Source organism: Lepisma saccharinum, chromosome 1 (genome assembly GCF_977018435.1).
Source record: "Lepisma saccharinum chromosome 1, izLepSacc3.1, whole genome shotgun sequence".
NCBI lineage: Eukaryota > Metazoa > Arthropoda > Insecta > Zygentoma > Lepismatidae > Lepisma > Lepisma saccharinum.
The window spans coordinates 211,332,846-211,351,256 of NC_139229.1; the positions used below are offsets into that span (position 1 = coordinate 211,332,846).

Genomic DNA, 18,411 nt, shown 5'->3' on the forward strand with positions numbered 1-18,411 from the left:
TTCGCACCAGAGTACGCAATGGATGTAAATTATTGGAATGAATTTTGCAGAACGTATTCTCCCGGCTCAAGGTTTTCAAATTGGATTGTATCGTTATTTCATCGGAGATCTCAGGATGTGGATATTGAACTGGGAGAAGCGACGTTTTAGTACCTTTTCATGTAGAGTATATTATGTAACACGTTAGAATCTATCAAAATCTTGTAAATACAGATACGAAATGAACTTGTGCGAGTAAAAAGTAATTTTCCATGCAAATTTAACATCAAGATTTGTTTATTCAAATTCTTCTACGATCAGCTTCACATTGTAATCCACATTAGGTTTTACCTCTTAATGAATATCTGTAGACGCACTAACTATAGAAATGGCAATTCAATATGAGCTGTGTATGCATCTTTTTCTGTACATAGTCTCGTCTGTTCCAGAAAAACTATTTTTAAACCTGTTTTAAAGAATACTATATCTTTCAAATAACCATAAAATTTTGAAGAAATGGAAACAGCAAATCGGTGTGTGCTATTCTAAAATTAGAACTTTTCCTCTCTTCCTCATTACATATCAGATTATTTGAATTTTAATTTGAAATTACTACTACATACAAACAGTGCCGGTTCTACAAATGTTGAGCCCTCCTGCAAAATATTACTAATGGCCCGTAGCCTGCATTTTATATCGAGGAGGGCAGAAGCCGCCATCTAAAGCTAAAATTTTGTGTGTGTGAGGAGGAGCGGTACAATCCCCTAGGATGAATTTCTCAGTACATTACAAGTTATTATACAAGATGTTTAATGGAAGTAAAATTAATTTCCACTATACAGTGTTTAAATTATATATTTGTAGAATTTAGGGTGGAGCTTCAGTCCCCGAGCCCTCCCCGGGCTTAGTGCCTGAACGACCCGCTCTTTTTGATCGCGCTTGGGAAAGAAAATGCCAAAGGTTCGCTCTCATTCAGTTTCTCCATTTTATGTAGCGAAATTTCATTGTAGTTATTTAGCTTCTATTTTCTGTCACTTTTGGCTAATCGTAACGACGAGGATGAGTCATGATAGAATTAAGTTGATGAAGGAACACTCACAACGAACATTCAATCCCTGGCCAGGATTCGAATCCGGTATCCCTGGCTTAGTAGCGCGCTGTGCTAACCACTATACCACGAAGGTCGACATACACTTCTGGAAAGCTAGATAGAATTGAATTGAAGTTTTGCCAAATCAAATACAGATGAAACTTTCGAGAAGTTACTTTTGAAAGCGACAACAATTGAACTGGGAATGATGAGTTGATATGTGTTTCAGACAGAGGCGTGGCGTTCATGTAGGCGCTGTTACCGCAGGTAACACCAAAATATAAAGAATTGAAGAACCTGTCTTAAAATATTATTACGTACATAAACTGGTAATATTGTCGTAAAGTAAACATTGCAGACTGACATTTTTTCTGACACCGGCAAAAGCGAAGAGGAGAACTGATCCGGTACCCTCCTCAGGCAACATGAGGAAAGGGCCCTGAGCCCACCCAAGGAAGACTTCGCGTTGCGGCAAAGACTGTTACGGCGGGAGGAGGAGGCCGGTTAATGGCATGACTGTTTAGCCGCCGCAGTTGCCGGTGATCCTTACCGGATACAGATCAGTGTTGACATATTCAATTGACAGAAAAGAGCTAAGTCGCCTAATCGGGTCTATCTTACCCTGAAGGTGTCGACTCACACTGGGGAACGATGGCGCAGTGGTAGCGTCGCCGCCTTGTAATCAAGGGATCCCGGGTTCGATACCTGGTGGAGGCACAAGTAGTTCGGATCCCACTTTAAACTGTCCCAATTAACATTACTGTGCATGAGTGGACTTAAATCGCCAAATCAATTTAAAAAAAATCAAATCACACTGGGGAAAAGCAAACTACCAAGTGATATTTTGTATTTACTCTAAATATCAGCGATTACGAAAGTCCTCTTTGTCCTTCTTCGACATCATGGGCGAGAACGAGAGGAGAGGGATGGGTATGCTCAAGGGGTCCGCTGTCTTTCTAAAAATGTCAACTTAAAATTCTATATTTCACACATATAATGTTATTTCGGTTACAGGAATTTGTGATAATTGTTGAAAGGGCCGATCGAGATTGACATACGTTGTCGCAGGAATACGATAATTTCGGATTGAAGCAATGTTTTTGAGGTGGTAGAACTGTTTTTGGGTGAAAACAATACTTACAAGCATAATTTCCCGATTGTTATCTTAGCACGCTCTGAAGTGTCAGGTCTCGCAGGTTGGAATCCTCAGCAAGAAATGGTTATTTCAATGTTTGTTGTTATTATTTTACTTACATAATTATAAAAATTAATAATTACATACACAAAGAAATAATAATTTTATTTCAATAATTCACCATGCATCCTCATCGTCACGATTATCGTATAAAGCGAAATCCTTAAAGGTAGCAAAGGAAGTAAAATATACGAAATAGTAGTGGTGTCAGAAATGAGATTTCAGTGGATTTAGCGAAACATGGGAGTGTGAAGCCTAGCTACATCTACTCTACATACGTCTTATTTGAAACGAAAAGTTTCGCCATTTGGGCAAATCTGGTTTCAAAAGAACTAGTACTAAGATGGCAACAGTAGTAGAACTGGACTTCTTGCAGGTTCCGAAGGAAATATTCGGGAAACGCCGATGCTGAGAGGGGGGGGGGGGGTGCCAAAGTGGGTGCTTCACGTGTTACTAAAAGTAAACAACGGTTTGCGAGAGGCACTGTGCAGTGCGAGTTTTGGGAGTCGTGTATTTCGTTAATTAACAAGCGGAATGGAGCTTGCTCCGAGTTCCGAGGTGGCGGGTTCATCCTATCTGAACAGTGTGTGTAATTGTGCGATAGAAGATATTTTGAAGGAATCTTTTGGTTCGTTCTTTTGCAGAAAAAAGCGAAATTGTGGCGAAAGGGAGGCCAAAGCCTATTTTGAATGATTTAAAAACCAAGTAGTCTGCTGGATATGACCGACATTTCAATGTTTCGTTACAGCGCCTTGAATAACGTAGTGCGGAAAACGACCCAATGAAACTGGTTCCCCGAGACGTTGACAAGTAGATGGCAGTGCGATCGACCCAGGTGCTAATTTTGTTATGAAAGTAATGCGGCTTAGTTAGTTTTTGGAATATATTGTGTAGATTTGTTTCTCTAGAAAGGCGGTAAGTGAATTGATGGAAACAGTTATATTTGTGGAGTGATTTGCAGTCACGAAATGGCATTATTTTGGAAAGAAAAGTAAAATAAAATTAATAAATAAATAGCATGCGTAACACAAGAAGAAACATCGCAATGTGATTCCGGACGTCAAGTCTTGGACTGTGTATTAGAGTTTATTTTTCTAGGTTATTAGAATATAAATAGTATTCTGAGAGATATTTCATACCGAGGCGACAAACCACAAATGCCGCTTGAAAGCGAGCAGTCGGAAATCAATGCAGCCTTTCGAACGGTAGGGACAAAAGCTCTGACTGCACCGTTTCCTCAAGGAGATTTTACACCAAAGCGACACGCGACAAACTATACGAGGATTTCACACCAAAGCGACACGGGTCATTCGGTCCAAGGCAACTTTCATACCGAAGTGACACATGTTGCTTGGAAAGTAGCCAATCAAGAGCAACATTTCACATCGTAGCGGCATGACGGGAAGCACAGACCAGCGTTCGGTTGGTGAAATCCTCAAGCGATAAGTGTCGCGTGCCGCTTGTCGCTTTGGTGCGCAATCTCACTAAAGCAAGACACTCATTGCATCGCGTATGCGCGAACAACAAACCACGGCAACATGTTGCAAGCTATTGAGGGAATGGCCCAGTTTGAGCGACGCAGAAGGGACAAAGCGACACGTGTGGCTTATCGTGTCGCCTAGATCTGTTGTTGTAATGTGCGGTTTATCGTGTCGCCTATCTGTTGTTTGCAAGCAACGCTTGCTAATAGACTGAAGGCACCATGTCGCTTGTCACTTAGTTGGGAACTCCCCCTGTAACGCGTCGCATCGGTCTCAGCATCCTTCCTTTAAGGAGCTTTCCGACCGAAGTAACAAGTAGCACGCGAATACGCCATATGAACGTGTCGTTTGCTGTTTGGACCCTCATGTGCAATGAATGCTATTTTACAATCTGGAAGTGTGTGTCACTAGTGTGACAGTGTGAACATCCCCTGTCACTTGTCCCATTGGTTTGAAAGTTGCCTTAGACTCATGTCGATGGCACTAAGAAAGTTTTGTGGGGTTCCCCTTGTCGTTTCATGCAAACATCATTATCATCATCGCCGCCATTCCCAAGCCAGGATTCGAACCCGGGACCACAGCATCATATAACTATTTTCAAAGAAGAGTCGTCGGATTGATCTGCTCTATAAGTAGCCTTCGATATTTCTGTAAGTATCAAATTACGTATTATTGTGTTAACAACCAATGTTTGCGATTTCACTTCAGTCCTTATGTCAACATTTTTTTTCCTGATTAATAACTTTACCAAAATCTAGTATTGAATTGCAGACGTACCAGATATTAATATTATATGAACTACTTGGAAGACATTGGGGGGGGGGGCATGAGGTGGGGAGGCACCCAAGTCCTACTGATAACCGGTAACACTTCCAAAAATCCCACGCCACGCCACTGGTATACACAATGAACCTCCGGGGTTTCAACGCAATGTTATAAATTAGAAAATAAAGTTATGACAATCCAGTGTTTTGTATTTGGTGCCATACGCTCAAGTTTGTGTGGCTTTCTTTTTAGTTCGCGCGCGTCATGCTTGGCAGCGCTGTCGTCACTATTGTGAATATGGCGTCTTCTCATGAGAAAGCACATGCTGTGGTATAGTTTGCGAAGTCAAAATCAATTATTATGCTGCTGCGTACGTTTCGGCGTATCTTAAACAAAGCGCCGCCAACGGACAAGAGCATCAGGGCATACTGGGTTAAAAAGCAGGGCTATCGCACCATATAGTGTCCGAATGTACAAAAATTTGCTGATGGGCTTCTTTTTTTTTTTAGCTCATTTGGGGTGGGATGTTTGAAGTGATGTGACATTGTGATTAAAAATATATACCTCATAAATAAAATATGGAAATGTACACTATGTCAGTAAGGAAAGAAATTCAAGAATTTCATTCTTATTTGCACAAATAAGAGACCCATATTGTGAAATATTTACGTAGGCCTATATACGAAAAAAATAAAAAAACTTCTACCTACCTATTTTCAGGATTTGAAGTTCAGAGCCTCCTTGTTGGCGCAGTGGTAACGTCGTTGCCTTGAAACTAAAATATCCAGGATTCGATATACGGTGGTTAGGATACCACTTTAACTGCAGGTCCGATTCCCATTAGCTTATGTGTGCATAAAGTGGACATAAAAGAAAAATCCACAACAATTTGGAGCTTATCGTCATACGTAAGCCGAATAGACATCTTGTCAATTATTCCCTTATTTCAGTTCACTACACAAGACAGCATATATCATTCACAAAAATACAATCCACTCACTACTGTATTCACACGCTGCCTCTATATAAATTCCACGCACCAAGGAACCCTTAAAGACAATTCGACGCGATCTAGACTAGAACTGGTACTTGTCATTTCGGTAATTTTTTAATTCACTCATAAACCATTCCCGGTCAGCCAAAAATTTTCTCCTCCCCATTGTAACTCTAGTTGTTTGAAGGCCAACTACTTCTTTTTCAACTCGTCTGAAAGCGTTCAATGATGTTCTTGTCCATGCCATATGCCACACTTTCCCCTTGCCTGCGATAATTTGGCTTCAAAGTTCCCCGTTCCTGAGCAAATTACGTACATGCTGGGAAAAATTGTTTTGCAACATTGATCCAGACTGTTGAGGAAGTTCAGAGGGAATTTTCCCGACATATGCAACCCTGTTTCCTCTCCTTTAATAGTTTGGCTCCACAATTTTCTGTTCCTGAAGAAATTGTACTGGAAAAAAATGGTTTTGCAACACTGATCGGCTAATCGTTAAGATAGCTCTGTCACGTTTGCTCGTCACCCTGTGGAGTTGCGCGCTAGCCACCTCGTGAATTCAAAGAAAGCGGGCAATGTTTCCAACTTCTAAGAAATCCAGGTGCCAACTCCTAAGAAATCAGGTTCATCTTATTGAAATGAACAATTTTATGCACATTTCTGAGAGATCTTTTTTTCTGTACTTTGGTGACTGAAGCTGGACTTCGCAGAAGGCCTAGATAACCCTGAATATACGCCACTGGTTCAGAGGTTTTCTTAAAACAGGGAGTGTGTTCAATAAGTCAGGGGGAGGAATGGCACGCGTCTCCGACGAGACAGTTGAGCAAGTTCGTAATTTTCTCGTCCGCAGTCCTCTGGACGTCTTCCTCTGGGGGTATGTTAAGGATGCAATTTACTCAACTAAGGTGCCAAACGTGAATGTCTTGCGCGACCGAATTTTTACTTCCATTGATACGTGGCGCGAAGTGGATACCGGCTGGACATTCTCCTTGTCACTAAAGGTGCTCACATAGAAGTGTGGTAATGTTTTGTAAGAAACTTTTTGAGTTGCTCTTTGCAATAAAATTACCCAAAAATGTGCAGGTGTGTTCGTTTTAACTTCCCATCACTTCAAAATCCCGTTGGTTCATCGTGTACACCCTGTACTTCACCCTAGATGCAGATTCCCAAGCCCTCGTATTTCAGAGCAAACTTTTCCTACCCGTCATCCCTGCAGTGGAATTTCCGCTTGCCGGCTCCAGTGCTTGTAGATGCTCCAGGATTCTTGGTGTGGCCGATAACTTCGCCGGATCTCTTCCTGGCAGGGTAATGGGTCCCAGAGGCCCTGACCTGTTCGTACGGTCACACCTGTTTAGATGCCCTGAAACGGGCTTCGGAACTATAGGAGACCGAACTCGGGGTCGTCTGAAGAGTTATTTACATGCAGTCCATCTTACTCCTGCTTCCTTGACAGAAATTCTTCGCAATGTATAACACGTAGAAGCGCTAGGGGCATTTTGTGCTGCGGAAGACGTGCTCCTTCGCGTTTGTCCATTGCAAGTAAGAAAGGCCAGAGGACTTTCAATGACGTATATCCGATTATCAAAATTACCCTGGATCAGTTTTAAAGCAGTAGATAATCATGGTATTCAGATTTTTGATACTTCTGGTTGCTACTCATTTAAAAAAAATAAAGTTCAGTTAGTGTTACTCTTTTGAAAATAAGTAGTTACCGTTGCTCTTTTCAAAAAGTAACTACCGTTACTCATTTCAAAAGGTAACTACACTCTGTCTCGATTATCGCTGGCGCAAGGCCGTACATAGCGGCAGAAAAGGGATAGGGGGAAATTGATTGGGCAGAGCGAAGAAGTACACACTGCTGCGAAGGCTGGTAACTGCAGTCGCTTTTCCACTCCACGCAATCCCATTCCCTCTCACGTGTTCATTGGTGGAGCCGTCTCGCTTTACTACTCCAGTAGAAACTTGTTATCGTTAGCTTGCTCCAGAGATAACCGGGACAGAGTATAGTTACAACTATCGTTACTTATTTCTAAAGTAACTATGTTACTCATTTAAGAAAGCAACAATTTACATTTACCGTTGCTCATTTCGAAAATTACATTTTTACAGTAAACATTGCTTATTTCGGAAGGTAACTTTTCATAGTTATCGTTACTTATTTCAAAAGGTAACTAGTTAAAGTTACTCATTTCGAAAGTAACTAGTTACCGTTAATTGAAAAAGTAGCTGACACTGACGTTGGTGTAGTCGACGATACCGAAGGTATAGTTCCACTTGCAGGTTCGAGCTCTATAAACTTAGAAAAATGACCTATAAATTCTGAAAGATTTGTAAAACAAATTTATAAACTACCAAGAGAAATTTAAATTATAAATTAACGTTACAGTATCTATCACATGTTCATTGCGTATGGTAGTACAAGTAAGAAAGTTCACGTTTTGTCATCTTTTACACTTTAACTGATTGATTGATTGATTTGTTGTTTTAAGTCCATTTTATGCACAGTAAGGCTAATAGGGACTGCACCTACAGTTTAAAGTGGGATCCGAACCACTTGTGCCTCCACCGGGTATCGAACCCATTACCCCTTGATAATAAGGCGACGACGCTACCGCTGCGCCATCGGGGACGGAATTTTTACACTTTAAGTACTGAGTTGCAGTACACAACGGAAATCATATGCAGATTTTCAAAAGTGAATGATTGTCGGTTGGCGGACAGGAATTCCTTCCTTGTACATGGAAAAATTCCTCTCGACGTCCACCGACACAAGAGGAGCGTACTTGCAATGAACAATATCACTTGCTGTTAAGTCACCTTTAATTCCATGGAGTGCAACTAAAGAGGAATTTCGAACAATAATCCGTTCGGCGACAATGTATTTACTGATAGAGGGGAAAATCAAATTGTTCGAGCTGAATTGTAACACAACAGCTTGTATCAACAATACTGCATAGAATTTCTTTGTTTCTTCAAACATAGTTGTTCAGAACTGCGCCGTAGGGCAATGAGACGAGAGTCGGGAACCTCTCTCCTTCAAAGGGTTACATTTGCATGTAAAATGCCCATCCCCTCTTTCCCCAAAATGTAGAAAAATGCATAAGATGACTTTTAAAAAAAGGATAAAAAATGCAAAAAAATGCCCTAACGAAGGCAACCCAATTTATTCAATTACATGTAAAACACGTTCCTATCTATTTATGCAACGTTTCTGCCTTACCAAAATGCATTTGCATCAAATTCCTAGCCATGGTAATGACCTTTGCCCTCATCAATTCCATATAGTTATCACGGGTGTAAGGGGTGACCTTCCACGTAGTACACCCAAATGTCAACCTCACTCCCACATAGTACACCCTGACTGCATTTTGCAGACGAGCGAGACTCTGGCGATTGGCCTCATGGTCAGTATAATTTTTTGTGTTGTCCTGTGTTTTGTCCTTTTGTGTGCTGAGTGCCTCTTTACAGCCTCAGCTTTTAACCGAAGTCAGAATATTTTAATCTCTTAGTTACAACACGACGTTACAGTTATGTTATTTTAGTTCTGATAAGGGGCTGGACCCCGTATAAAGTGACGGATGCAAAATAGCCTAAGTGCTGACGCACCCACAATTTTGAATTCAAATCAAATCAAAACCATGTAGTCATCATTCATCCTCGCGTCAGGCCTCGACGACGGCGCAGTGGTAGCGTCGTCGCCTTGTAATCAAGGGGTCTCTGGATCGATACACTGTGGAGGCACATAGTGATAGTGGTTCGGATCCCACTTTAAACTGTAGCTCCAGTTCCGATTAGCCTTAGAGTGCATAAAGCGGACTTAAAAAAACTAAATCAATCAATCAATTCATCGCCGCCGTCGCGATTAGCTTAAATATCAAAGGAAGTGACGTAAAATGAAAATTCAAAATTGTATGGGCGGATCAGCTAGACCCATCGATATCTGATTATTTTGGAAATAACATTGATTGACGTGAGTACATGGGACTTCTAAAGGTTGACATTTTCGGAAAGCAATGAGGTGCTAAACTATCTTGCACATACTACACCTTACATTCTTGAGGGCAAACAAGGCTCTGGCGCCTGGTCTTGTGTTGATGTTCTGCCCTGCGTGTGTGTTTACGATTATTCGTACATCCATTTAATCTAATAACTATCCATCCTCATCGTTTCGATTTCGCCACAGTGGTTCCCAGGTTCGAGTCTTTGTATTCTTTGTGAGTGGCCAGTCATCAATATCATGGAATCAACAGCCATCGTCACGATTAGCCAAAAGTGGAAGAAATGCGACGCTGAATAACAAAAATACAGATACAGTTAATTGCTGTTGAAAAGCTACGTAGAAATACAGATACGACCAGACAGCACTTATACAGATAATGTACTCGCCTTTCTCATTAACACTCTGAAATACTTGTATACCGCGAATGAAGTGGATAGCTCGAGTGGACGAGTCCAAATCGAAAACGGGAAGTGGATACAATCATGCACGAAACTACGCTGTGGTTTTCAGATCAGGGGCAGTCCATTATCAAGGGTGGGACATGCGGACTATTTTTATTTTATATTAAAGTAACTACTCTACGGATAGTTAAGAAACATTTATCTTAAAGTTTCTGTACAATGAAATATGAAACTTAACACTGTTGATTATACAAAACTACCCTTAAAATACTTTCTCAAGTTTGTAGCTATAAGTGAACAATTTTGTGTCACGGGTGGGACAGACGAAACACTGCCTGTTTTTAATTTCTGTGAATTGTCAAATTATGAAAAGTAAAGTATTTAAGACAAAGGGAGACGTAATTGACCTTTGAATATTCTATTGGAGTTGAGGGGAAAATATAACAGTTAAAGGAGACAATTTTTGGTGTCACGGGTGGGACACAATAGAAGACGAAAGTAAATCAAAAAGTTAAAATAAACGAACAATATGTAACATACGTTCTACCTTCTAACTTCATTAAGTATAGGTAATAATTTAATTTTTATGCAAATGACAATTTAAGATTGATTAATCACAAGATAGGATAACATTACAGCATTGCATTTAATTTACAAAACTGATGGCATAGTGGTAGCGTCGTCGCCTTGTAATCAAGGGGTCTCGGGTTCGATATTGGTTCGGATCCCACTTTAAAATGTAGGTCAAGTCCCGATTAGCCTTACTGTGCATAAAGTAGACTCAAAACACCAATTCAACAACAATTTACAAAATTGAGGTTCAAGGCACTTTCACATGCCCTTAAATATTTTCTTTATTTGTTTTGTTCTTATCGCTCGCTATTTTTGTGTTTGTGATTGAACGTTACAACTCGCGGCAAAACCTTTCGAAGTGGAACAAACATAATTCTCACCGAAGTTTCTTCCCGTCTGCATTCTACTTGCAGCCGTCATCCCTTTTTTGCCATTTGACTCGTCCAATTGGCGCATGCGCACTGCACTGTAGTAAATTATTCGAATTCATGACAACGCGAGCGGAAGAATCGCGTACTTTTTGACGAAATCTCTTGATTCTTGTAGACAGACAGCCAATCACAGCCACGGTTTTTCCTGTTTACCAAGTCGGGACTGGCGGGTTATCTTAAAAGAGGAATACACATATAATCTATTTGTCGGAGGATTAGAACCCGAGCGATCTGTCACGCACGGCCATCTGTCGTCACGAAAGTACACTATTGTTTACCTTTCCTAGACGTTAACAAGCGACATTCGCAACGGAGATATTGATTCGTTGCCCAATCATGTCCCGCCGTGCCAGTTGCTTTTTATTTCGTAACCTGCTCGTCAGGTTCAAGAGTGTACCGGATACATGGCATCGTGTACGTGTGTGAGTATGTGTGTGCGTTTAATCGAACTGGAATCATCCAGGCTGGCATTAATCAAACTATATGGAACGGGAGAAAATTAAATGTGTCATTTCTGCAATTGACGTCTGCTTTTATTAACTTTTAACTACCTCTTGCGTATAGTTGTAGCTTTTAATACTGGATGTAAATTGAGTTATTATTCAGTGATCCATAACTAATCTTTTAATTTCTTGTACGTCATAGGAACTTTTTACACACTCGAAGTGGAGTATTCTGCCTTCAAAATAATTGAATCGGCATGTTTAAAAAGGGAATGAAGACCAAAAAATGGCAAAATGACGTTTTGTGCTCGACATCATCGGAAAGCGTCGCTCTACACGTGAGTGTGAAGAAATATATAAAAAGCAGTCCCTAGAGGAAGATAAAGAACCCAGAAATCAACGTAAGGTGTGAGAAGGAAATGAATCCCCGACCTGTGACAATCCTCACGGATGCAGCTTACAATGCGACATTACCAATCAACGAAAAAAAGTGAATGATGTTAGGAAAATCATCCCCTACATTCCAGACGACAAAAAAGCTTTCGACGACGTCATGGCAACATGGCCTACAACGTCTCACCACGATAAACATCAGTCGGTGGATGAATGACTGTTTGTTGTTTGACTTGCCTTCAAATATCCAAAATTTGGACATTATTTTGTATTATTCATTCCATTGTGCACTTTCGTGTTGTAAACTACACGAGAATATATTTTATTTTCCATTGTACACTTTATTTCCGTTTTTTCCCCAGCAAAAACTTCATACGTTTTAAGAAGGAAATAAATCCATCACTGTTCTTACATTCTATACAAGTTCTGGTTACATGTACATTGCTTTCCACGTACTCCTCTATACCTACACAGAGTTCTCACGTTCCAGTACAAATTTTGTTGTTCTTGGACGCACACTCTCCTACTTATACAGTTCTTTTTGATTTCCCACAAATTAACTTTTTGGACTTACTCACTTCTTAAACCTGCCGATTCAATTTCAAACCCAGAACTAAAGCTGCTAGATAAAATTGGCTGCACATATAACTAGAAGTGCACCAGCTAACGTAATGTTTTTCTTGTCCATCAATGGACACCGTGAAATGTGTAATTTCGGTTTCTTTCAAGTTATCCATCTGATCTTAATAATTTAGGCATTTTTAGCGTAAGAAAGGTTTTACTGATTGATTGAAGTACACTTTTTGGTTGCTTCGGCACTTTAGGCCATTTTGCACCCTTTAATATATTCGGGAAAATGTCCCCTTATCTCAAATTCTCACTTAAAATATTAAAAGAAAGGGTGTAAAAAACCCCTTGAGAAAACTTAAAAGTGCAAGGTTGTAAAAGGACCTGCACTAGACAAACACAACACATTAAAAATTCAGAATACACTAAAGTCTTCCTCACAGACGGTGGAAGAGAACAGATCTTCTCAAAAAGCTAAAAACAATTGGTAAAACACTGTTGTAATTGCTCAACAGGGATAATTAATGCAAAAGCGGCACATTCAAGAAGAATGTGTCAAACACTTAACTCGTAACTGGCGTGGTGCCAGATTGTAACGCAAATGGCGTGGCGTGGTCCCCTGGACCAACAACTTGAATTCACTATTTCCATAAGTTAAAGAAACAGTATAGAACTTTTTGACAATTATCATCTATTTTTGGACCTTCTTTATGGAATTATGATAAATTTTTGTCCACTATTTCCGTTATTGCGGATTTTATTACTCAATTTATCTAACACTACACAAATCTGTTCGTTTTTTGTAAACGGCTCTGTAAATACAGTTTCATGGGACTGTAAGATACAAAAGACCATTTAGTTGTTCAATTATCACAGATCATACACCCAATGCAAACAAAATCCCGTAAGAAGTTCACACAAAAAAAATTCTGAACAATGTCAAAATGAGGGGGAAAGGCTAATTGATCGTAATGATAGTCAGTGGAGATAAGTACTTCATTATTACTTTTATGATCAGACTCCAGACCTGATAAATCACTCCCGCTTGCAATTTTTTAAGTTTATTTGTTATTTCAAGAATATTTTCACTCGAAAACGGATAGTCAACTGTGATTCTCGAACAAGGTTCTTTGCCGAAAGTCTTACGCAAACGGCGTCGCATGGTCCATGTGACCCACAGGTGTATATTGCTCTGAAACTAAAACGCAGCTAGCGATATTCCAAAATATGAAGCTACCAAGAAGGAGAGGGAAGTACATGTTATTGCTTCGGAGGGCGAGAACGTTGTTTTAGGCCGCGGATGGCAGTTACCGATTAAGACAACGTCGTAAGTATGGCACAATGGAGGGACCAGTTCTTGCAGCAAATGACAATGCGTTAGATGGCTGTGTCCAATACGCAGTCGAGTAACAAGTGAAATTTTCTGACAAAATGGTTTCCCGTTTTGTGTAATTTTTTGGGTAGTAATATTTTTAAGTAGCTATTGCTTCAGCACACTTCATCCAAGTATCATGGTTCATACGTCTTTCTCTTCAGAATAGAGCAGGCTTTCAAATGGTATCACGCACATGTGTACATTAAGTATAAGGAAAGGGAAACTTTCTTACTGTAGAAACAAGTTGTGTTTCAAATATCTTGCTTATTCCCTTTTATTTTACTCTCGTTTTCATGTAAATTTCAAGTCTTTATAATACGAGAATGCGTATGTATTATGGAGTGTATGAACAACTGCAGATTATGTGTACTAGTATATACGATAGGGAAGCGAGCAAACATCCTTAAATATAGCATCGTGTTACCAAGGACGTATTTAGGGGGTGGGAGTCATCAAGTACTATAATTAAATAATGAAAAATATATTCGTCTAGCCTTTCTTGTATAATTTCCTCTGAACATATTGGAACACAAGGATTATATTGAGATAATACGGCTTTGAAAGACAGGAAGAACATATTTAGGGGATCCAGGGATCCGGACCCCCCGAATAACTCACCAAGTACTAAAATTAAGTAATGACAAATATTAGCATTTGTTGCATAATCGATGGATATTAACTTCCTCTGAACTTTTTATAAGGGAGCATACGGTTTTGAATGACATTACAAAGAAGATTTATGTACACTACTACTCAAAATAATATGCATAAAATATTAATCAGAAACTTACTTTTCTCCAACTACATGGAACATAATTTTAGTTATTCGATAAATATTCAATTATTCATCAATTTGACATTAATTTCATTGCCAGGGCACTTGTTTTTATGTAAATTATTCCGATCTTAACTACAGGTAAGCTACGAAATGAATATGCGTGCAACGACGTATTGCGCCACAAACTTGCTACCACGTTGGTCGCCAAAAACTTGCTACGTCCCGCGTAGCGGTGCACTTCACAAGTACACTTACCTTATAAGCTCAGCAGAGCATGCTGGATAATCCCAGGGATCGAGTTGAGATACTGCGTTCCTTCCCCTTGGATCCACAGGTGAAGTCCAATGACAACCCACGAGGTTGTCCTCCTGATGCAGGTATCCACAAGTACGAAATACACTTTCGAAATAAAGGAAAACCGCAATATGTTCAACTTTACGTTTATTATAGACACGCACGTATATCATGTAAGACTAAAAATTACAATTCAAATACTTTTGAACGGTACAGCACGAGATGCGTAAGCCTATCTTTTCCGTAACGCGAAGCACCTCTGGCTACTTCAAATCTCTCCGCGCGACTACTAACCGTTTTCCTGGAAGGCGAAAACACCTCCTCAGTTACACAGTGTTACCAGACACAATAACCTTTTAATACTAGGAAGTTTGATAAAAGCCAACAGTAATATATTAGAAATGTACAGTAATCTGGCACAGTGAATTTAGGTATGTGGTGGCAACAATGCAATGAAAAGCACATGATCTTCTCACACCACAAGAGTTTAAATAAATCAACAGTGGCTTTCAAAATATAAGAGAAACGAACGGCGTTTGCCAGAAACATGAAACAACAAATAGATATAAGGAATTTAACTCAGAAATTATTAACTTCGGCTTCAATTCACTGATCAAAATGAAACTTATAACACTCCTTAGAACATTTAAAAGCAAATGAAACGATTAATGTTGAAACTATGTAAATTGCTTAAATTTGCCGCTATTCATACTTGTAGATATGTGTATTGATTATAAAGGCCGCCATATTTATGAATATATATATATATATATATATATGAATTATTAACTGTATAATACTAATAATAATAATAATATAAAATATAATAATAATAATATAAAACCACGAAGTAATGGCAAACTCGGGGTCATTACATGCGCTGTTATATTTCTATTCTTATTCAGTATTTTTACCTATTCATGTAATAATAATATAATATTAATTTATGTATTGTAGTTAGTATTAATTTGATTTAATATAATTCTTTCAATTTAAACATTATTATTATTAATATTATTATCCCTGAGACACTTTGTTCGGACCGCCTACACCGAAATATATTTCTAGATACGTGTCTAACATGTTTACAAGTGTGAAATCATAGATGCATTACAGGAACAAAAGAGGCGCATACTGCGGTAGGACACTATTTTCCACAGTTTCCACCCGCATCCTGAGGCATTTTCTGGCATTTCTTTCCCCAAGAACGGCTATTTTGTTACACGAACGGTGTTCACGCTGTAGCAGTACGGTTGACTCAACACTAAATTACCACTGCCATCTATGCAAGAACCGTTATTGCCATCTGCTACGGGTGTCATGTTCTCCGATGCATACGATGATATTGTAGCACCACCGTTTAACTTTGAGAAAAATATAGTTGCCATGACTTTAAGCCCTCGTAATATTTCACCGTATTTTCTCTGAGCGGGACTGATGCAAAGTTCTCAAGCTTCTGCAAGTTTAGACATGATGTAACATGGTGTGAAGGCAGTATCGCACCTCGCCAATGTATTCATTAGGGGAAAACTTTCCATACTTTATACTTCAGAGAGAAGAATGAATAATACCATACCAACACTACGCAGGGATAGCTGACAGCAACATCTTTAGCAGTTTATAGCTCACGATTATACATTAAGTTAGAATGAGTTTGTTTTCATAATATTTTCATGCACAGGTCTCCTAAGCGTTGAGATCTGGATTTTTGTTTGCAACTTCGGAAGGTGAAGTTCCGATAAATTGAGCACGAGTCGAAAAATTATTAAACTCGAAGTTGGGTTTGTTTGCGGGGGGAGAAACTTAGGAAATTGAAAGGGGAAGGGGTTAATTTGATTATTTGTGTTGCTGCCGTGGCGATGGGGATGCACTCGCTTAGCCTAAAGTATGATATATGCGAGAGGTTACATTCAAAGGAATGGCAAAACAATTCACATGTGCAATAATTGTGTTTCTGTACTCTCCATGACTGAACCAATATGGATATTGGTAAGAAGAGGATAATACTTGCCTCACAAATAGGTGCAAGTTATATCCACACTTGTCCTCTCAATTGTTACATGTCTGACCTTCCTGTCAGGTTCAATCTGTTCACACGCCATTGTCCAATAATCGCTTCCCACTTCCCTTCTCCTTCTCTCACAATCCGCAGTCCTTACTCTATCTCGTATTCTCGCCAAATGCTCTCGCTTCCTCACGACTCCAACGCTCATTCCATAGCCGTCTCTCAAGTCACTAACCTAACGTTTACCTAATTGCTTATTCCGCATTCCTTTCTCTGCTTCCTGCTATGTTAAGAATAACACAAGACTTGTAACTTCTTATCCAATTCCTTGGGTACGATACGAAATGCAGGGAACACGTTGATAAGATTGGCTTGGGGTTGTCCTCTTGTATCTTGTTATTTTGGAAATTTTTTTCTTCTTTTTGGCCTTTTGCCTGTCCGGATTAAGGGAAGTGCTGCTTATCGGGGTCCGGATTAATGAGGTTTTACTGTATTATAAAATCATGAAATTGTAAAATTATGAAATGTAAAAACAAATGTAACTGGTGCATAGCTGAAAAGCTAAAACAAATAAATAAATAATAGAAAGTGTATGGTTTCTGTAGTGTAATTGAAGAGAGGTTTTCGAGATGAATATTTTTTTTCAATTCCATGTTTTCTTTGTAAGTGTAAGTTACATAGAGCTAACATAAGTGGAAGCTGTATTCAGGGTTGACTGACAGATAGCGTGGATGCTTGCGATATTTCATCCAATGTCTTGAGCTTTATTCCAGTCTGAGGTGGCTTCAGAGTAGACTGTTAAAGTCTTTTTGTTCTTTGCGAAAGGAGTGAATGTAAATTATTACAGTGATAAAAACCTGACAACGTAACAAAATGTCAAAGGTTAAAATATGCAAATAATCTTAAGAATAAGGTTCACAACACAGTTAATATTCTTGAAGATTTGAACCAGTGTTAACCAAAACACAAATATTGATGCAATAAGAAAAGACCAAAATGTCGAGATGTGAAACGTGGTTACTTACACTAAAAGAGGATCATCAGTTAAATATTTTATGAAAATAAAATGTAAAAAATATTTCGGGCTAAAAGAAATGAAACACCAGTTCAGTGTAGAAGGTTTCATAATAATGAACTACAGAATCTCCCCGATATTAGAATAATTACACCAAGAAGAGTTAGGTGGGCACTCACTAGAGATGATAGAAGAGTTTACATGCTTCATCTTCTTTTCTTTGCTCACACCGCCTTTACTCGATTTCTAGCCAAACGTGCCGAATACTGATTTTCTTACCCTTGTTTTTGTTTCAAACACAGTAATCTGTAAGTTTGTTAACTTCCTTCAGAAAATCATAATCTTCATTGTCACTTCTTCAATTTTGCAGACCCTTCTGTTCCTAAGGTATAGTAAGGTTTTGTGTTTTGTTTTCAGTTTACTTCTTGTTGAGAAATCTGTTGGCAAGAGACTTCTTGGAAGGCCAAGATGAAGATGGAAGGACAATTTTAATATGGACGTGAAGGAAATTGGTAAGGATGGTCAAGAATGTGCTGATTTTGCCCAGGATAGGCACAAATAAAGGACTTGTGTTTTCCGGCGATAAACCTTCGGGTTTAGATATGCCAGAGAGTTATTTTAGTTAAAGTTTTTTC

At 39.2% G+C, this 18,411-nt stretch overlaps 1 protein-coding gene across 1 annotated transcript in view; it reads right to left on the reverse strand.

Annotated features, from left to right (window-relative positions):
- Nucleotides 1-18,411, reverse strand: part of LOC145991573 (popeye domain-containing protein 1-like) — an 84,813-nt gene that overhangs the window by 41,450 nt on the left and 24,952 nt on the right. The gene's annotated exons all lie outside the window — the stretch shown is intronic.